The following is a 19,988-nucleotide window of genomic DNA, read 5'->3' as shown; positions in this document are numbered from 1 at the left end:
CTCGCCAAGAACTCACCCACCAACCCCACCAACCCATACGCCGCAGCCAGAACCTCAGAAAGTGGATCGACGAGTGCGCCAACACCCTTGCCCCGCTCAAGAAAACCTCCAACAGCCGCACCAACAAGAGAGCCACTTGGTTCACCGACTAGCTCCAGACCTCAAAACGCGCATGCCGGAAACTGGAGAAGATGTGGCTCTACGAACGCACTCTGGACAACCACGCAGCCCACAAAGACGCCGCCCGCAGACACCACCACCTCATCAGATTAGCCAAGAGATCCTCCTTCAAAGATCGCTTGGATAACAACGCACACAACAGCAAAGAGCTCTTCAGCATCATAAAGGAACTCTACAACCCCAGCGCCAACGACATCCCGCCCTCACAAGAACTGTGCGACTCACTAGCCATCTTCTTCCAACGCAAGATCGCTGACATCCATGACAGCTTCAACACCACGACCGGTGCGAATACGCCAGACTCCACCTCCCCTGTGAACACCACCAGCGCCAACCGCCTGACCTCCTAGTCCAACGTCAACGAGACACGCAAGGTCATGAACTCCATTCACTCAGGATCTCCGTCTGACCCGTGCCCACAACACGTATTCAACAAAGCAGACGCAGCCATCGCACCCCAACTACGGAAGGTCATCAACATCTCCTTCGAAACAGCGACATTCCCTGAAAGCTGGAAGCATGCCGAAATCAACGCCCTCCTCAAGAAGCCCACAGCGGACCCCAAGTACCTCAAGAACTTCCGGCCCATCTCCTTGCTCCCGTTCCCGGCAAAGGTCATCGAGAAAATCATCAACATGCAACTGGACCGCCACTTCGAAGACAACAACATCTTGGACCCGTCCCAGTCCAGATTCAGACAAAACCACGGCACCAAGACAACCCTCATCGCCGCCACAGACGACATCAGGCGCAAACTAGAGAACGGCGAAACATCAGCCCTCACCCTCCTGGACCTGTCGGCGGCCTTCGACGCGGTCTGCCATCGCACTCTAAAGACATGCCTCCTAGATGCCGGAATCCAAGAGAATGCTCTTGACTGGACCACCTCCTTCCTCTCCGGCAGAACCCACTGCGTCCGCCTCCCACCCTTCCGATCAGAAGACACCGACATCATCTGTGGCGTCCCCCAGGGCTCATCCCTCAGCCCAAAGCTGTTCAACGTCTACTTGGCCCCCCTCACACAAGTGGCCCGCCATCACAACCTTAACATCATTTCCTACGCCGACGACACCCAGCTCATCCTCTCCCTCACCAAGGACCCGCACACCGCCAAAACCAACCTCCATGAGGGAATGATGGCCGTCGCCGATTGGATGAGGAGCAGCCGCCTGAAGCTGAACTCGGACAAGACGATGGTCCTCATCCTCGGACCCACCCCCTCAGCCTGGGATGACTCCTGGTGGCCGACCACACTGGGAACAGCACCAACACCCACCGACCATGCACGCAATCTAGGATTCATCCTCGAGTCCTCCCTTTCCATGTCTAAGCAGGTCAACGCTGTCTCCTCCTCCTGCTACAACACCCTCCGCATGCTCTGCAGGATCTACAAGTGGATCCTGACCGAAACAAGAAGAACGGTGACGCAGGCCCTCGTCTACAGTTTTATTTCCTTTTTGTAATTTGTGTTTCGACATATTGATAGTGTATATAGTATTAGTAGTAGTAAAATATGGCAAGATCCACAAAAAACCCAAGAACCTGGTACAAACTTTATAATTTGCAAGATAACGTTATGCGGAATACTAGGTATACAGAATATATAAAGTGATAATGATGCTAATAGTGGCCAGTGAGAACATTATAGAAAATATGCACAAATGCCCCTGTACCGGGGGTTTGTGTAAATAATGCATTAACCAGCAGCCTATAAATGTAAAAAACGTATAAAGTCATATTAGTGATCCCAAATAAGAAAGTCATAAAACAGTGCAATAATAATATACAGTGTCAAACATGTATATCCTATTCACTTCGTAAACCCTACCTAAATCTTAAAATTATACAGCTTATTGATCACTGTTGGACTTGGCACTCTTGGCAGGGTCATCCCTAAACTTTTTGCCTTCCTCCAATATTCTCTTCGACCTGCTTTTGTTGGTTTAATGACTCTGGGCACTTTACCACTGCTGACCAGTGCTAAAGTGCATATGCTCTCCCTGTATAAAATGTATACATTGACTGGGTTCCATGATTGGCTTATTTTGTTTACTGTCAGTCCCCAGTAAAGTGCACCAGGAGTGCCAGGGCTTGTAAATACAAATGTTGCTGGTGGGCTGCAGCACTGGTTGTGCGACCCACAGAAGCGGCCTAGAAAAATTTGCCTAAGGTCTGCCATTGCAGAACCTGCGTGCAGTCTGGTACTGTCATGCTGACTGGGCAAGTGCACCCACTTGCCAGCCACTAAACCTTCACTTTACTTCATGTGAGTCACCCCTAAGGTAGGCCCAAGGGCAGGGTGCTTTGTAAGCATAAGGTAGGACAAGCCCTGATGTGTGTGGCATGTCCTAATAGTGAATTACAGCCATTTTCGTTTTTCACTCTTGTAAGGCTACCTGTTCTCATAGGCCAGAATGGCCTGCTGGAATTATTACACTCTATAATCCCAGCAGGCTCAGGGAACATGGTAGAAAGTCAAGTTTAGTATGCCTGAACTCAGAATAATAAAATACTTATTTTGGTAAAGTTTATTTTAATATCCTGCATTTGCAAATGCTACTTTTAGAAAGTTAGCATTTGCTTGCCTGACCATTTCAGCCTGCATCTGCTTTGATGTGTATCTCCTGTCTGGTTTCTGTGAGTGACAGGGCTGGGGAATTCCAGGAGACAGTCTGGGCTGCCAGGTGGTGAATAGAGAGATTACACCAGGATGGGTGGGAGGAGTGCCCCTTGACTCTGAATAGGGTTGTGCTCTGCCTCCACAATGCTGGCTCCACCTTCTGTGGAGCGTCTGATGTCTCTGCCCTGCACCCTGAAAGAAGAAGCAGAGTCTCCAAAACAAAGTGCTCCAAAACCGGGTTGAACTAGGCACAGGCCCCCCTTGCCTGCAAGGACAAAAGAAATGGTGTATAAAAGTAGGAGCCCTGCTCCAAAGAAATTAGATCCTGTTTGCGCCAAGAAGAAACTCTGCCCGAAGAGAAGGACCTGGGAAAGCTGCTTGGAGGACTACTGTTTCTAGCCTGAGAGACTGGCCTGTGGTGGGTGCCTTGCTGCAAGAAGGAGAGAAGATAAATACTGAGAAAGACTTTAATTCAACTTGTGCATTTTTGTGAACAATCTCCAAGGGCTTACGTGTGAGCCTCCCCCCTGAACTGCGCCCCAGGAACATTGGGTGCTACCCCCCTGAAGGAGAAGCTGCTGCTGGTGTTGCCTGTCTAGGCAGCGCTGCCCACGGAAAGTTGAGTGTACTGTACATTAATTACTTACAAGGATGCTTATTAGTAGGTGATGATTGTAACATGGTCTTTGATCCCATTATTGATCACAATTCTAAATCTAAATTAGTTCCTTCCTGCATGCATTCTCAGTTTACATTTACTATTCAACAAAGGTCGCTAGTGGATGCTTGGAGACTCTGTAATCCCACGCTTTTAGAATATACGTTTTTCTCTCCTGTAGATTCCTTCCCATCTCGTTTAGATTATTTCTTCCTCTCTAAATCACTCACCCAATAAATTACTCATTCTAATATAGGCTCCATATTAATTTTGGATCATGCCCCTGTTACTTTGAATTTGGATCTTTTTCCACCTCTTACAGGTACCAGAAGGTGGAGACTTAATTATTCCCATTGGATTCCAATTTTACTCAAAGATTTACATTTTTTGCCAATATCTTTTTTCGTGAAAATGGGTTTCCAAAAACTTTTCCACAGATTATATGGGATACCTTTGAAGCTACTTCTAGAGATTTCATTATTTCTCTTGTATCTCATAAAAAGAAAGCCTAGTTGAAATCAAAGAACTACTTACAGGATGTAGTAAACCATTGGAAAACACTTATTACCATACCAATCCTAAAACTTGTTTAGAGCAACTCATTAAATCCAAATTTGATTGTAATAAATTTTCTACAGAAAATGAAAATTAATTTTTACTTAGAGTTTCTGCCAAATATTCTGGTGGTCAGAAAAAAGCTGGAAAACGTTTAGCAAACTACCTCAAAGTTATAATGGAACACACCAAGATTGATTCTGTCCTCACCTTTCACTAATCGCATGGTTTATAAAAATGAAGAGATATCAGAATTTACACATTTCTTTCATATTCTTTATACTCTGGACTAACCTACACTTCAAGAAGATATTCTCCATTATTTATCTTCCATTACTCCTCCTTCTCATCTTAATATAGATTTTTCAATACAAGATGATGACGTTCACATTCAAGATATTTCTAATGCCATACTTACTATTAAAAGCGGTAAGGCGCCAGGTACTGATGGATTTACCAATAAGTTTTACTTTCATTTCTCTGAACTTCTTCATCCCAAATTACATCAACTATTTCTCTTTTAGAAAGATCCTCAAAAATCTCGATATTATTTTCAGGTTGCTTTAATATGCCTTCTTCCCAAGTGTTTGCTTGGCCCTCTTGTGCCACCAGGAGTGCCAGGGCTTGTAAATACAAATGTTGCTGGTGGGCTGCAGCACTGGTTGTGCGACCCACAGTAGCGGCCTAGAAAAATTTGCCTAAGGTCTGCCATTGCAGAACCTGCGTGCAGTCTGGTACTGTCATGCTGACTGGGCAAGTGCTTAATGTAGAAAGGATTCCGGGTCGAAAGGAGTTGCCTGGGGAAGTGGGTGCATTAAGGTTAAAGATAGTCACAGGGATTTTATTAACCAACAGACAAACAGCAACCTATCTACCCATCACATCAGTGTCTTTTGTGAGCACTTGTATATTCAAACATTTGTCACATAAAATAGCTACACCATTACGTTTCCCAGTCCCAGAAGAAGAAAAACATGGCCAACACACTGACGTTTAAGCTTAGATACTTATTTGTCCAGAATATGAATTTCTTGTAGTGAAGCAATATCACATTTTAAATTAGAAGTATGCGTTAGTACTGCCTGACGTTTTATAGGAGAACCTAAACCCTTAACATACCAAGAGATAACTCTTAAAGCCATCTATAACGTAATAAAAAATGTACAACGTTGATACACATAACAGCAGTCAAAATATTACAAAATTCTATAAAAATTATCGAAGAACAAGCATGAATAAAACAGCAAAATTGATTAGCATACAAGAAGAAATACACAATCATGAATGAGGAAAAATGGAAAGCCAATTGAAAGCTAGATACAAGAGAGAAAGAGTATAGAAGGTATGAAACAAGAGAAAAGTATATATTAAAGAAAATAGATGATTGCCAGAAAAGGGACAGAAGAAAGAAAAAAGGAAAAGAAGAAGAGATACAAGAAGGAAAAACAACAACCGCATAAATAAGGAGCAAACTAACATACCAAAAATGACAGAGAGAAACTGAAGGAGGTAAAGCCACATAAGGAAGATGATACAACCAACCAGATAAGCCAGGGCGGAGTGTTAGGGAGGGACACACCATCTAAGCGGATCGGGAAGCACAGTGATCAAACGTAAAAACTGCACCTAACAAAAATAAGAAACATGAATAGTAAGTAACACATAATATCAACAACCAGAATATGCAGTTTTAACAAGCAAACAAGAGAAAGGCAATTAAAGTATGCTACAACAGGATCAAATATTTGAAAGCCTGGTAATATCCATATCTTCTTCTCTGCAATTGTCCAAAAAGCTTGTAAGAAAGCAGGATCCTCAAAAGTCATAGTTCTATTTTTATAAGTCACTTTAAACAGACATGGATGAAAGGTCAAACTGAGCATTGATTTTTCAAAGCGCAGGTCTCATGTCCAAATTATTTTCCTCTTATCCGCCGTTTCTTTAGCATAGTCTTGGGAAAAGAAAAGAGAAGATCCCTGCCAGGGAATTCAACCCTTAAGTTGGCTTTTTGAAGAACATTCAATAAATCAGTATATTCTAAGAACTAAATGATAACACCTCCGGGTTTAGTAGAGGAGGCTACAGAATGTGGACCGCGATCGAGACGATGAGCTCTTTGAATATTTAGAACTGGAGTGTCTGGGAGATCAAGAATCTTTGGAAGAAAAGACTTGAGAAATGAGATGGGATTCAAACCTTTCAAGCCTTTTGCCAGGCCATATATGTGTAAATTGTTATGCCCGTTACGATTTCCAAGATTTCCCACCTATTTTTTTAGATGAGCAATTTCCAATTGCATTGGAGGAACATTGTTTACCATAGCTTGAAAAGATTCTACACATTGTTCCATCTGTACTACTTTGTTCTCGAGCATGACTATTTATCATCTACATTTTGAAGACGTTTATTAGTTTCTTCCCTATATTGTCTAAGAGCCCAAATCTACTCAAGAAGTAATTCCATGGATATAGACGGAGGAGGTGTGACAGGAGATAGAGGGCCTTTTTTAATATGATTGCCAGAAGAAAGTGCAGAAGAAGCAAGTACTTTTGAAGCATGTTTGGAAGTTTAAATGAGGATATTTGATGACAATGGTGTAGATCCCACTGGGGTTGATAACGTGTTGCAATCCGATTCCTCCATGTATGTTTGAAGATTAGTAAAAGGATTATAATCTTGCATAGCTGATAAGGGAGGACAGGTAGTAGAAACATGACATATCGTTTTTGCTCTCCCATAAACAAACAAATAAGCCATGTCAACCAAGGCCCCTTATAAAATGAAAAGTTATAGCCACAACAAAACACAGTCAAATCTATTGCAATATGAGGGCCAATTAATCCAAATACAGAACTCAAGAAAGAGCAAAAGTGCTGCACAAAGGGGCACACTTCTCGATAGACAAAATATATTATGAAAGATTTCTGAAAATAGGCCAATGTCTGAAAGTACCTGAAGTTACTATTCATCAAGGAGGTCTTAAGGGTGGAAACAGTTGCCAAATTATGCAGGAATTAACAAGAAAAATATCAAGCATTGTTTGAATTGGAAATGCTTCATATGCAAAAAGATTGCGTGTACAGAGGGACAGTAGTACAAAGGAGTATCACCAGTGGGAATCGTCTCCCCTGCATGCGGATTAAGAGAGCGCGTACTGAGGGAGTGCGGAACCAAGGAGTATCAGCACTGGCTGCCCTCCCCCCTGCATGCGTATTAAGAGAGCTGTTAGACGGACCGGGAGGGTCGGCCGAGGTTACGGGGAGAGGTCTCCAGGGAGAGCCGTCTCCAATGACTGTACAGATAAGTAACTTCCCCCCCCCACAGACGGACACCACACAAGGTTGAAGGTTAACGAGACTTTATATGCAATTCTTAGGTTACGATGATGGATACAAGGAGGTCTGGACTCAGGGGTCCCCTCGGTTCTAGTCTCTGGTTTAGGAAAGGGGTAGCGGGACAGTCTTAGTTACCAATGAGTACAAAATAGCTCTCAATCCTCGAGCTCGGCGTTCTAGATGATCGGGCCGTGGAGGAGCCAAGCAGGTCCCGAGATGGATGAAGGAAGGACGACGGTCCGCGGCGGAGCCTGCAGGTCCCGGTGGAAGATGACGGTTACAACGGTCCGCGGCCACGCCAGCAGATCCCGACGACGATGAAGGATGAAGGTTACGACGACTGTGGCAGCGCCAACAGGCAGGACGATGGTGCACAGGACAGAGCTATGGCAGCGCCAGTAGTCCGTCCAGGATGAGTTCCTCTTTACGTCTCTCGACTCCAAGATACAACTGCCTTCCTGCTCTGGAGCTGCCCCAGTTATAGGGCTGGTGTGCTTTGATGTCCGGACCCTCGCACTTGGAGGTCGGGAGGTCCGGGATGGGGGAGTCCAGACACCCAGCAGGGGGGTGGAGCCAGCGCCCGGGGAGGCGATGGGCGAGCGGCACTTGGTGGGGGGAGAGCCATCGGCACCTCTTTCTCCCATTGACTTGCCAAGTAGTCCGCTCACCTCCTGGGTGGATGGTGGTGCCGGGATGTCTGAGGCCGGGCCAGGCCCAGGGTTGAGGTCGATCGGGGGCCAGGCGGCCTCGTGGTGGAGTGTCCAAGATGGCGCCCCAGGATGGGCGCGTGGGCCGGCAGTGGATCGGACCCACGAGGTCGACATGCTCGAGGGCAGGGGTCCCTGAGGGGACGGAGGACGTGCAATGGTGGTGGGTGGTACTGGCGTGACCGGGCTCGGGCCTGGTTGGGCCGGGGGAGAGCGGCCCTTCATGTGGCCTGTCCAACATGCGTCCCCCCCAGCTGAAGGCGGGGAGAGTTACCCATCCTCTTGGGGACTCTCCTCGTCGAGGCGGAAGAACCGGGACAGGCCATCCGCGTTGGCGTGATCTGGCCCAGGCCGGTGTTCAACTGTGAAGTCCATACCTTGTAGGGAGATGGACCAGCGTAGTAACTTTGGGTTTTCCCCCCGCATCTGCATCAGCCACTGCAGGGGTCGGTGGTCGGTCTGCACCCGAAAGTGGGTGCCGAAAAGGTAGGGCCGGAGTTTCTTGAGGGCCCATACCACAGCGAAGGCCTCCCTCTCTATGGTGCTCCAGCGTTGCTCCCGTGGTAGGAGTCTCCGGCTGATGAAGGCCACCGGTTGATCAAGGCCTTCGGTGTTCACTTGAGACAGGACTGCCCCAATGCCCTGGTCGGAGGCGTCCGTCTGGACGACGAACTCCCGGCTGTAGTCTGGGGCCTGGAGCACAGGGGCGGAACACATGGCGGCCTTTAATTGTTCAAATGCAGTTTGACACTCTGGGGTCCAGGTGACTTTCTTGGGTTGGTTCTTTGACGTGAGTTCTGTGAGGGGCCCCACTATGGTACCATAGTCTTTTACGAACCTTCGGTAGTAGCCCGTGAGGCCCAGGAAGGCTCGTACCTCGGTTTGGGTGATGGGGGGCTGCCAGGCCTGGATGGCGGCAATTTTCAGCTGTAGCGGGGCCACTAGGCCGCTTCCCACCTGGTGTCCGAGGTAGGTTACAGACCCTTGCCCAATTTGACACTTGCTGGCCTTGATCGTGAGGCCAGCTCGCTGAAGGGCTTGCAGCACTGCTCGGAGGTGGTGGAGGTGCTCGGTCCAATGGTGGCTGTATACAGCGATGTCGTCTAGGTAGGCGGCGCTGAATCCTTCGAGCCCCGCTAGGACCTGATTGACGAGCCGTTGGAATGTTGCTGGGGCATTCTTCATGCCGAAGGGCATGACCGTGAAATGGTAATGGCCATCGGGGGTGGAGAAGGCAGAACGTTCTTGCGCCCGGGGTGTGAGGCCGATCTGCCAATAGCCTGCTGTCAGGTCGAAGATGCTGAGGTAGCGGGCAGCTCCCATTCGGTCGACTAGTTCATCTGCCCGGGGGATGGGGTGCGCGTCTGTTCTGGTGACCGCATTCAAGCCCCGGTAGTCGACGCAGAACCGGAGTTCTGGTGTGGTGCCGGGGGCAGCTGCTTTGGGGACCAGTACGACAGGGCTGGCCCAGGGACTGTCTGAGGGCTCGATGACCCCGATCGTGAGCATCTTGGCTATTTCTTCCTGGATGCAGGCCCGTACCCGGTCTGGCACGCGGTAGGCTCGGTGGCGGATAGGGGGGCTGTCCCCGGTATCCACATCGTGCACACACCAGGAAGTGACACCCGGGGTGAGGGAGAACAGGCTGGCGAACTGTGATAGGAGGGCTTGACACTCCTGGCGTTGTTCTCTGGTGAGGGCCTCTGAGAGCCGGACCCCATCCACGGAGCCGTCTTGCTCTTGAGTCCGTAGGAGGTCAGGGAGAGGCTCGGAGTCTTCTTCAACCCCAGTGTCTGTGGCCATCAGGAGGCTGAGCTCTGTTCGCACAAAGTGGGGCTTTAGTCTGTTAGCGTGGAGGACCCGGAGAGGGTTCCGGGAGGATTCCATGTCGATGAGATAAGTGGCAGGACCCTTGCGCTCTATTACTTTGAAGGGCCCCGTCCATTTGTCTTGCAGGGCGCATGGCTCAGTGGGGGACATCACCCATACCTGTTGGCCAGGTTCGAATTCAATGGATGAGGCGTTCTGTTCATACCATTTTTTCATGTCCTCTTGACTGGCCTCTAGGTTGGCCTTCGCTAGTTCTCTGAACCGCCGGGTCTGGTTGCGGAGGGTGAGGAGGTACCGGAAGACATCTGGCGGGTTCTTTAGCGGAGGCATCTCCCAGCCTTCTTTGACGAGACTGAGCGGCCCTCGCACTGGGTGTCCATATAGCAGTTCAAATGGGCTGAAGCCCAGGGATTTCTGGGGGACTTCTCGATACGCGAAGAGGAGGCACGGCAGCAGCACATCCCACTGGCGACGGAGGGGCTCTTCCAACCCCCCGATCATTCCCTTTAGCGTGCGGTTGAACCGCTCAACGAGTCCGTTCCCTTGAGGGTGATAGGGGGTTGTGAATCTGTAGGTGACCCCGCACTGTTGCCAGAGGGACTTCATGTATTTGGAAATAAAGTTCGTGCCTCTGTCGCTGACGACTTCTCGGGGGAAGCCCACACGGGAGAAGATCCCCATCAGGGCCCGGCCGACCACCGGGGCTGTCACGGTTCGCAGAGGAACAGCCTCAGGGTAGCGGGTGGCGTGGTCCACTAGCACCAGGATGAATCGATGGCCTTGTTTTGTGCGTGGGTCCAAGGGCCCCACAATGTCTATTCCGACTCTCTCAAACGGGGTAGTGACCACGGGAAAAGGTTGCAGGGGAGCCTTTAGTTTGCGGCCGCTCTTCCCACTGGCTTGGCACGTGGGGCAAGATCGGCAATGCTGGTGCACATCGTTTCTCATTTTGGGCCAGGAGAAGTGGGTCACTAGGCGACTGTAGGTTTTATCTTGTCCCAGATGTCCTGCCAGGGGGACATCGTGGGCCAGGTTTAACAGGAAGTCTCTGAAACGGAGGGGTACCACTAGTACTCGGTTGCTCCCCAGCTCGGCGATTCTTTGCTCGCTGTACAGCAGATCATTGTCCCAGTAGACCCAATGAGTTCCGGGGGTATCCCCTGCGCTTTGGGCGAGCGCTTGCTGGCGGAGTCCCTCGAGGGAGGGACAGGTCTTCTGTTCTTTGCGAAATTGTTCTTGTGTGGGCCCCCCTTCTTGAGGCCACTGGTCGAGGTTAGCGAGGTCGGTAGATTGAGCTGGTTCAGCGGGAATGTTGCGGTCGGTGTTTTCGGCCGGGGCGACCGGAGGCGGTGGCGCCGGCCATTCGGGTTCTTCTGGCTGGTGGTTGGCACGGGCGGCCATGGAACGGGTGGTGACGCACGCCCAGTCTGGGACGCCCAACATCCCCAGGTGTTCCTTTCGCTCCACGGCGGCCCACGGAGAGCTTTCCAGGTCATTGCCCAGGAGGCAGTCTACGGGGGCATCGTCTCGGACCGTCACTTTCAACATGCCGGAGACCCCCCCCCATTCGAAGGGGACGCAGGCCATCCGACACAGGCTCTCCGAGTTATCGGCTGATCGTACAGGGCAGAGAATGTTCGGTAGATACTGTTCTGGGGCCACCAGGTGACAGCGGACGGCTGTTACACTGGCCCCGGTGTCACGAAGGGCTTCGGCCTGGTGTCCATTGATGCTCACCCATTGGCTGTACTTCTGGGTGTTGGCGGGTAGGGGGACCCGCGGGACCATGTCTTTCCCCCCTAAGCAGGCTAGAGTCATGGCGGCTGGCTCCCACTCTTGATGCTCTTGTTCGTACTCTTCCTGTTCCTCGGAGATCTGTTCTTCCCCTAGGGCTGCAGCGGCCACTTGGCGGGGTCTTGGGCTCTGGTACTGCGGGCAGTTTGGGTCGTTCGCATAGTGGCCGACTCGTTGACATCGGTGACACGTGACATTGGCTCTGTACCCCGGTCGCGCTGGGGTGCTGCCCCGGTTGGCCGGGGGGGTGGTGTTGGTAGCGGGGGCGACCGGGGCGTTGTCTCTTCCTCGCCCTTGGCCCCCTCCTCCTCCTCTGGGTCGGTGCTGACCATTGTTATTCCGGTTCTGTTCGTAGGACCCATTCCGGCCTACTCTGGTGATCTCCCACCGGTCAGCTTCGGCTGCGAGCTGCCGGGGATCCGTTAACTTGCTGTCGAGGAGGTGTTGGCGGAGTTCAATGAAGCAATTGTTCGACAGATGCTCCCATACCATCAGGTTAAATAGTTGTTCGTAGGTCGTGACGTTGCTTCCTCGGATCCAGCCCTCGAAGGCTCGGCTAAAGTATGTTACATAGTCCACCCAAGTTGTACCCGGGATGCGGGTGCAGTCTCGGAACCTCTGACGGTACATCTCGGGTGTGAGACCATAGCGGGTGAGGAGGGCCGCTTTCATATGGTCGTAGGAGGTCATCTGGTGGTCCGGGAGATGTAGTAGGGTGTCGCGGCCCTCATTGAGGAATCTTCCCCAGAGACCGGCTCCCCAGTCGCTTCTATCGATCCGGTGTGCAGTCATAGCGATTTCATAGGCTTTAAACCATTGCTGGATGTCGTCCTCTCTGAAGTATTCTCGGACAACATCCTTGGGGATGTGTACCTTTTTGTCTGTGGCCCCTGGGGTGGGGGGTCGCTCGGGCACCCCTGCTTCTTTATTCTGCTTGCGTAGGTTGATCTCGGCTAGGTTTCGTTCGTGTTCGTACGCTAGTTTCTTTTCCTCGAGCTCCCTTTGTCTCTGTTTCTCCTCTCTTTCTTCTCGGAGACGCAGGTGCTCTAAGTTGATTTTTTGTTCGGCCAACTTAAGTTCAACGTCCATTTTAAGTCGGGCCATTTCTAGCTCGTGTAGTCGGGTCCTTTCTCTTTCCTGGATCTCGTCTTGCGAGAGACCCGTTCTTTGCTCTTCCGGGGCCGTGGTCGTTTTTTCTACGGTGCTTTGATCAGGGGTTCCGGCAGCCCCGGTTTCTGCCCAAGATTCTAGGGCATGCTTAAAATCGTCCTTGGTACTCAGTCCGGTGGTAGCGATACCCAGTTCGATGCAGAATTGTTTAAGTTCACGATGGTTGTACTCCCCCAATTTCTCCATTTGGAATTTCTCGGTTGATCCGCTCTCTTTCGTGGTCATTGTGACTCCGTCGTGGGGTGAGCTACTCTCTGTACGTTTATGCGGTGATTCGGATCGCGCCGCTGGCCACCAATGTTAGACGGACCGGGAGGGTCGGCCGAGGTTACGGGGAGAGGTCTCCAGGGAGAGCCGTCTCCAACGACTGTACAGATAAGTAACTTCCCCCCCCCACAGACGGACACCACACAAGGTTGAAGGTTAACGAGACTTTATATGCAATTCTTAGGTTACGATGATGGATACAAGGAGGTCTGGACTCAGGGGTCCCCTCGGTTCTAGTCTCTGGTTTAGGAAAGGGGTAGCGGGACAGTCTTAGTTACCAATGAGTACAAAATAGCTCTCAATCCTCGAGCTCGGCGTTCTAGATGATCGGGCCGTGGAGGAGCCAAGCAGGTCCCGAGATGGATGAAGGAAGGACGACGGTCCGCGGCGGAGCCTGCAGGTCCCGGTGGAAGATGACGGTTACAACGGTCCGCGGCCACGCCAGCAGATCCCGACGACGATGAAGGATGAAGGTTACGACGACTGTGGCAGCGCCAACAGGCAGGACGATGGTGCACAGGACAGAGCTATGGCAGCGCCAGTAGTCCGTCCAGGATGAGTTCCTCTTTACGTCTCTCGACTCCAAGATACAACTGCCTTCCTGCTCTGGAGCTGCCCCAGTTATAGGGCTGGTGTGCTTTGATGTCCGGACCCTCGCACTTGGAGGTCGGGAGGTCCGGGATGGGGGAGTCCAGACACCCAGCAGGGGGGTGGAGCCAGCGCCCGGGGAGGCGATGGGCGAGCGGCACTTGGTGGGGGGAGAGCCATCGGCACCTCTTTCTCCCATTGACTTGCCAAGTAGTCCGCTCACCTCCTGGGTGGATGGTGGTGCCGGGATGTCTGAGGCCGGGCCAGGCCCAGGGTTGAGGTCGATCGGGGGCCAGGCGGCCTCGTGGTGGAGTGTCCAAGATGGCGCCCCAGGATGGGCGCGTGGGCCGGCAGTGGATCGGACCCACGAGGTCGACATGCTCGAGGGCAGGGGTCCCTGAGGGGACGGAGGACGTGCAATGGTGGTGGGTGGTACTGGCGTGACCGGGCTCGGGCCTGGTTGGGCCGGGGGAGAGCGGCCCTTCATGTGGCCTGTCCAACATGAGCGCGTATTGATGGACTGTAATACCAAAGAGTATCACCATAAGGGATCCTTCCCCCTGCATGCGGATTAAGAGAGCGCGTACTGAGGGAGTGCAGCACCAAGGAGTATCACCAGTGGGGATCCTCCCCCCTACATGCGTATTAAGAGAGCGCGTACTGAGGGATTGTAGTACCAAGAAGTATCACCGGTGGCTATCCTCCCCCCTGTACGAGTATTAAGAGAGCGCGTACTGAGGGACTGTAGTACCAAGGAGTATCACCAGTGGCTATCCTTCCCCCTGCACAAGTATTAAGAGAGCGCGTACTGAGGGACTGTAGTACCAAGGAGTATCACCAGTGGCTATCCTCCCCCCTGCATGCGTATTAAGAGAGCGCGTACTGAGGGACTGTAGTACCAAGGAGTATCACCAGTGGGGATCCTCCCCCCTACATGCGTATTAAGAGAGCGCGTACTGAGGGATTGTAGTACCAAGAAGTATCACGGTGGCTATCCTCCCCCCTGCACGAGTATTAAGAGAGCGCGTACTGAGGGACTGTAGTACCAAGGAGTATCACCAGTGGCTATCCTTCCCCCTGCACAAGTATTAAGAGAGCGCGTACTGAGGGACTGTAGTACCAAGGAGTATCACCAGTGGCTATCCTCCCCCCTGCACAAGTATTAAGAGAGCGCGTACTGAGGGTGTGGGGCACCAAGGAGTATCACCAGTGGGGATCCTCCACCTGCATGCGAATTAACAGAGAGTGTACTGAGGGACTGTAGTACCGGGCGTGTCACCAGTGGGGATCCTCCCCCTGCATACGTAAAAAGAGAGTGTGCACTTTGGAACTGTGGTACCTGGGCGTGTCACCAGTGGGGCTCTTCTTCTTTGCACACGTGTTATGACACTGCGTACCCTGTTGCTCTAGTATTCCCTCATGAGGGAGTATCCACTCTGCTGCACGTGTTAAGGAAGCGGCCTCCAAGGTATGCCAGAGGGTCCCCCTCAGGGCCATGTTCAGACTGGAAGGGAGTTTGTTGTCGTGGAATCTTCACTACAAATCTGGGACCACGACAATAGTGAGGAGTGCCAGGCTCGAGGTGGCATCGCCAGCGGAGTTTGACGGGGCGGGGGGGGGAGGGTATGCAGAATGATGAACGAATAAGTTGTTCTTATCTGGAATTTCAGTCTGAGACCGCAAAGACAGACAGACAGAAGGAGGGAAAGTGAGTGAGAAAGGAGGGAGAGAGACCGAAGGAGGGAAAGAGAGAGAGACCAAAGGAGGGAGAGAGATAGACCGAAGGAGGGAAAGAGAGTAACCGAAGGAGGGAAAGAGGGAAACCGAAGGAGGGAAAGAAAGAGAGAGACTGTAGGAGAGAAAGAGAGAGAGACTGAAGGAGGGAAAGTGTGAGAAAGGAGGAGGGAGAGATGTTATATATGATTTTTGTTTACAAAGATCGGTCCCATATCATATGTGTGCTTTGAAATAATTTGGAAAATAGATTTGTATAGGAGGAATAATACATAATACATTCGTACATGTACATGTATAAAACATTTGTATAGGATGCAATTGTACATAATATATTTGTATAGGAGGGAGAGACCGAAGAAGGAATGTATAATACATTTGTATAGGATACAATGAATGAATAATACATATACATGAAGTATAATACATAATACATACAGGATACATACATAATACATACAGGATACATTAAGATACAGGATACATACAGATACAAATACAAACAGGATACATATACATACAGTATAATACATACAGGATAAATACATAATACATACAGGATACATACTGATACATAATATATACAGGATACATATACATACAGTATAATACATAAAACATACAGAAAACATACAGATACAGGATACATATAAATACAGTATAATGCATAATACACACAGGAATGTACAATACATGTGTATAGTAGGAAGAGACCGAAGGAGGGGTTATGTATGATTTTTAATTGCAAGGATCGGTCCCATAGTATATGTGAGCTTTGAAATAATTTGGATAATCCATTTGTTTAGGATTGAAATCGAAAGATAGGATAATTAAATGTTTCCTGTGATAAAATAAAATGGAGATATTCATTGCTCCAGAGCGGTGTGTGTTATCTCTCCAACCACAGCAGACGGGGCTGACAGTCTCGTACCTGAGCCGACGCCTCGAGGCGCTCTCCCCTCCGCCTCGGACTGGGGGTCTGAAGATGACTAACAGACAGGGCCCCTCCAAGCTGGAGTCACCGGAAGTCGTGGGCGTGGCCTTGTCTCCATTCTCTGTCTGCTGACTCTGATGTCATTGACCCGGAAGCGGAAACACGTCCCCCGCGCAGGGCCTCCTCCACCGCATGCGTCGGCTCAGATAGTGTGGGCCCTTCATTCATTCATGTCTGGGTCTGCAATGCTGAGCGCCTGAGTCGGTTCCGTGTCTAAGCATGTTTGCATGATGACGCTCACATGTAGGGCGCATGTCATGCCCAGCGAGGAGCGGGTCCTCTGTGCGCATGCGCATGAACACAGTGTCTCTCGAGGAGCGGCAGAGCGCTTTTGCGCATGCGCCAGAGAGGTGATACTAAATGAGATGCAGGGCGATTCTGCGCATGCGTGTTCTGTTCTGTTACGTCACTGCGCGTCCTGTGGGCATGCGCACCTTAGTGGCGGGCAGAAGCGCATGCGCAGCGCCCGGACACTGCATCCCTGCTGTGCGGCCACTGAAGAGACCCTGAGTCCATGCAGAGGGGAGAGCATTGAGGGGTGTGTGCTTCTAGGAGCTGTGAGAGCAGCAGCAGGGCTCTTATTGAGGGGTGTGTGCTTCTAGGACTGTGAGAGCAGCAGGGCTCTTATTGAGGGGTGTGTGCTTCTAGGAGCTGTGAGAGCAGCAGGGCTCTTATTGAGGTGTGTGTGCTTCTAGGACTGAGAGCAGCAGGACTCTTATTGAGGGGTGTGTGCTTCTAGGAGCCTTGAGAGCAGCAGGGCTCTTATTGAGGGGTGTGTGCTTCTAGGCGCTGTGAGAGCAGCAGCAGGGCTATTATTGAGGGGTGTGTGCTTCTAGGAGCTGTGAGAGCAGCAGGGCTCTTATTGAGGGGTGTGTGCTTCTAGGACTGTGAGAGCAGCAGGGCTCTTATTGAGGTGTGTGTGCTTCTAGGACTGAGAGCAGCAGGACTCTTATTGAGGGGTGTGTGCTTCTAGGACTGGGAGAGCAGCAGGGCTCTTATTGAGGGGTGTGTGCTTCTAGGCGCTGTGAGAGCAGCAGCAGGGCTATTATTGAGGGGTGTGTGCTTCTAGGAGCTGTGAGAGCAGCAGGGCTCTTATTGAGGTGTGTGTGCTTCTAGGACTGAGAGCAGCAGGACTCTTATTGAGGGGTGTGTGCTTCTAGGACTGGGAGAGCAGCAGGGCTCTTATTGAGGGGTGTGTGCTTCTAGGCGCTGTGAGAGCAGCAGCAGGGCTATTATTGAGGGGTGTGTGCTTCTAGGAGCTGTGAGAGCAGCAGGGCTCTTATTGAGGGGTGTGTGCTTCTAGGACTGTGAGAGCAGCAGGGCTCTTATTGAGGGGTGTGTGCTTCTAGGAGCTGTGAGAGCAGCGGGGCTCTTATTGAGGGGTGTGTGCTTCTAGGACTGTGAGAGCAGCAGCAGGGCTCTTATTGAGGGGTGTGTGTGCTTCTTGGAGCCCTGAGAGCAGCAGGGCTCTTATTGAGGGGTGTGTGCTTCTAGGAGCTGTGAGAGCAGCAGGGCTCTTATTGAGGGGTGTGTGCTTCTAGGACTGAGAGCAGCAGGGCTCTTATTGAGGGGTGTGTGCTTCTAGGACTGTGAGAGCAGCAGGGCTCTTATTGAGGGGTGTGTGCTTCTAGGAGCTGTGAGAGCAGCAGGGCTCTTATTGAGGGGTGTGTGCTTCTAGGACTGAGAGCAGCAGGGCTCTTATTGAGGGGTGTGTGCTACTAGGAGCTGTGAGAGCAGCAGGGCTCTTATTGAGGGGTGTGTGCTTCTAGGACTGAGAGCAGCAGGGCTCTTATTGAGGGGTGTGTGCTTCTAGGACTGTGAGAGCAGCAGCAGGGCTATTATTGAGGGGTGTTTGCTTCTAGGAGCTGTGAGAGCAGCAGGGCTCTTATTGAGGGGTGTGTGCTCCTAGGACTGTGAGAGCAGCAGGACTCTTATTGAGGGGTGTGTTCTTCTAGGACTGAGAGCAGCAGGGCTCTTATTGAGGGGTGTGTGCTTCTAGGACTGTGAGAGCAGCAGGGATCTTATTGAGGGGTGTGTGCTTCTATGAGCTGTGAGAGCAGCAGCAGGGCTCTTATTGAGGGGTGTGTGCTTCTAGGACTGGGAGAGCAGCAGGGCTCTTATTGAGGGGTGTGTGCTTCTACGACTGTGAGAGCAGCAGGGCTCTTATTGAGGGGTGTGTGCTTCTAGGACTGTGAGAGCAGCAGGGCTCTTATTGAGGTGTGTGTGCTTCTAGGACTGGGAGAGCAGCAGGGCTCTTATTGAGGGGTGTGTGCTTCAAGGAGCCTTGAGAGCAGCAGGGCTCTTATTGAGGGATGTGTGCTTCTAGGAGCTGTGAGAGCAGCAGGGCTCTTATTGAGGGGTGTGTGCTTCTAGGACTGGGAGAGCAGCAGGGCTCTTATTGAGGGGTGTGTGCTTCTACGACTGTGAGAGCAGCAGGGCTCTTATTGAGGGGTGTGTGCTTCTAGAACTGTGAGAGCAGCAGGGCTCTTATTGAGGGGTGTGTGCTTCTAGGACTGTGAGAGCAGCAGGGCTCTTATTGAGGTGTGTGTGCTTCTAGGACTGGGAGAGCAGCAGGGCTCTTATTGAGGGGTGTGTGCTTCAAGGAGCCTTGAGAGCAGCAGGGCTCTTATTGAGGGATGTGTGCTTCTAGGAGCTGTGAGAGCAGCAGGGCTCTTATTGAGGGGTGTGTGCTTCTAGGACTGGGAGAGCAGCAGGGCTCTTATTGAGGGGTGTGTGCTTCAAGGAGCCTTGAGAGCAGCAGGGCTCTTATTGAGGGATGTGTGCTTCTAGGAGCTGTGAGAGCAGCAGGACTCTTATTGAGGGGTGTGTGCTTCTAGGACTGTGAGAGCAGCGGGGCTCTTATTGAGGGCTGTGTGCTTCTAGGACTGTGAGAGCAGCAGGGCTCTTATTGAGGGGTATGTGCTTCTAGGACTGTGAGAGCAGCAGGGCTCCTATTGAGGGGTGTGTGCTTCTAGGAGCTGTGAGAGCAGCAGGGCTCTTATTGAGGGGTGTGTGCTTCTAGGAGCTGTGAGAGCAGCAGGGCTCTTATTGAGGGGTGTGTGCTTCTAGGACTGAGAGCAGCAGGGCTCTTATTGAGGGGTGTGTGCTTCTAGGACTGAGAGAGCAGCAGGGCTCTTATTGAGGGGTGTGTGCTTCTATGCGCTGTGAGAGCAGCAGCAGGGCTCTTATTGAGGGGTGTGTGCTTCTAGGACCTGTGAGAGCAGCAGGGCTCTTATTGAGGGGTGTGTGCTTCTAGGAGCTGTGAGAGCAGCAGCAGGGCTCTTATTGAGGGGTGTGTGCTTCTAGGAGCAGTGAGAGCAGCAGGAGGGCTCTTATTGAGGGGTGTGTGCTTCTAGGCGCTGTGAGAGCAGCAGGGCTCTTATTGAGGGGTGTGTGCTTCTAGGACTGTGAGAGCAGCAGGGCTCTTATTGAGGGGTGTGTGCTTCTAGGACGGTGAGAGCAGCAGGGCTCTTATTGAGGGGTGTGTGCTTCTAGGACTGTGAGAGCAGCAGGGCTCTTATTGAGGGGTGTGTGCTTCTAGGACGGTGAGAGCAGC

General features: G+C 51.3%; 1 protein-coding gene across 3 annotated transcripts in view; it reads right to left on the bottom strand.

Annotated features, from left to right (window-relative positions):
* Nucleotides 1–16,647, bottom strand: part of LOC147729426 (uncharacterized) — an 82,455-nt gene extending 65,808 nt beyond the window's left edge. Inside the window, exons 1-2 of one of the 3 annotated variants that reach the window (XM_086959771.1) lie at nt 16,370–16,647; nt 5,495–5,639 (exon numbers count right to left, since the gene is read on the bottom strand). The gene's annotated coding sequence lies outside the window, so the exon portion shown is untranslated. The remainder of the gene's footprint in view (nt 1–5,494; nt 5,640–16,369) is intronic. The other 2 variants (XM_086959773.1, XM_086959772.1) reach the window with 2 other exon arrangements.
* Nucleotides 16,648–19,988: the final 3,341 nt, after the last annotated feature.

Source organism: Lissotriton vulgaris, chromosome 2_2 (genome assembly GCF_964263255.1).
Source record: "Lissotriton vulgaris chromosome 2_2, aLisVul1.2, whole genome shotgun sequence".
In the NCBI taxonomy this organism is placed as follows: Eukaryota; Metazoa; Chordata; class Amphibia; order Caudata; family Salamandridae; genus Lissotriton; species Lissotriton vulgaris.
This window is presented reverse-complemented; position numbering and strand designations above follow the sequence as displayed.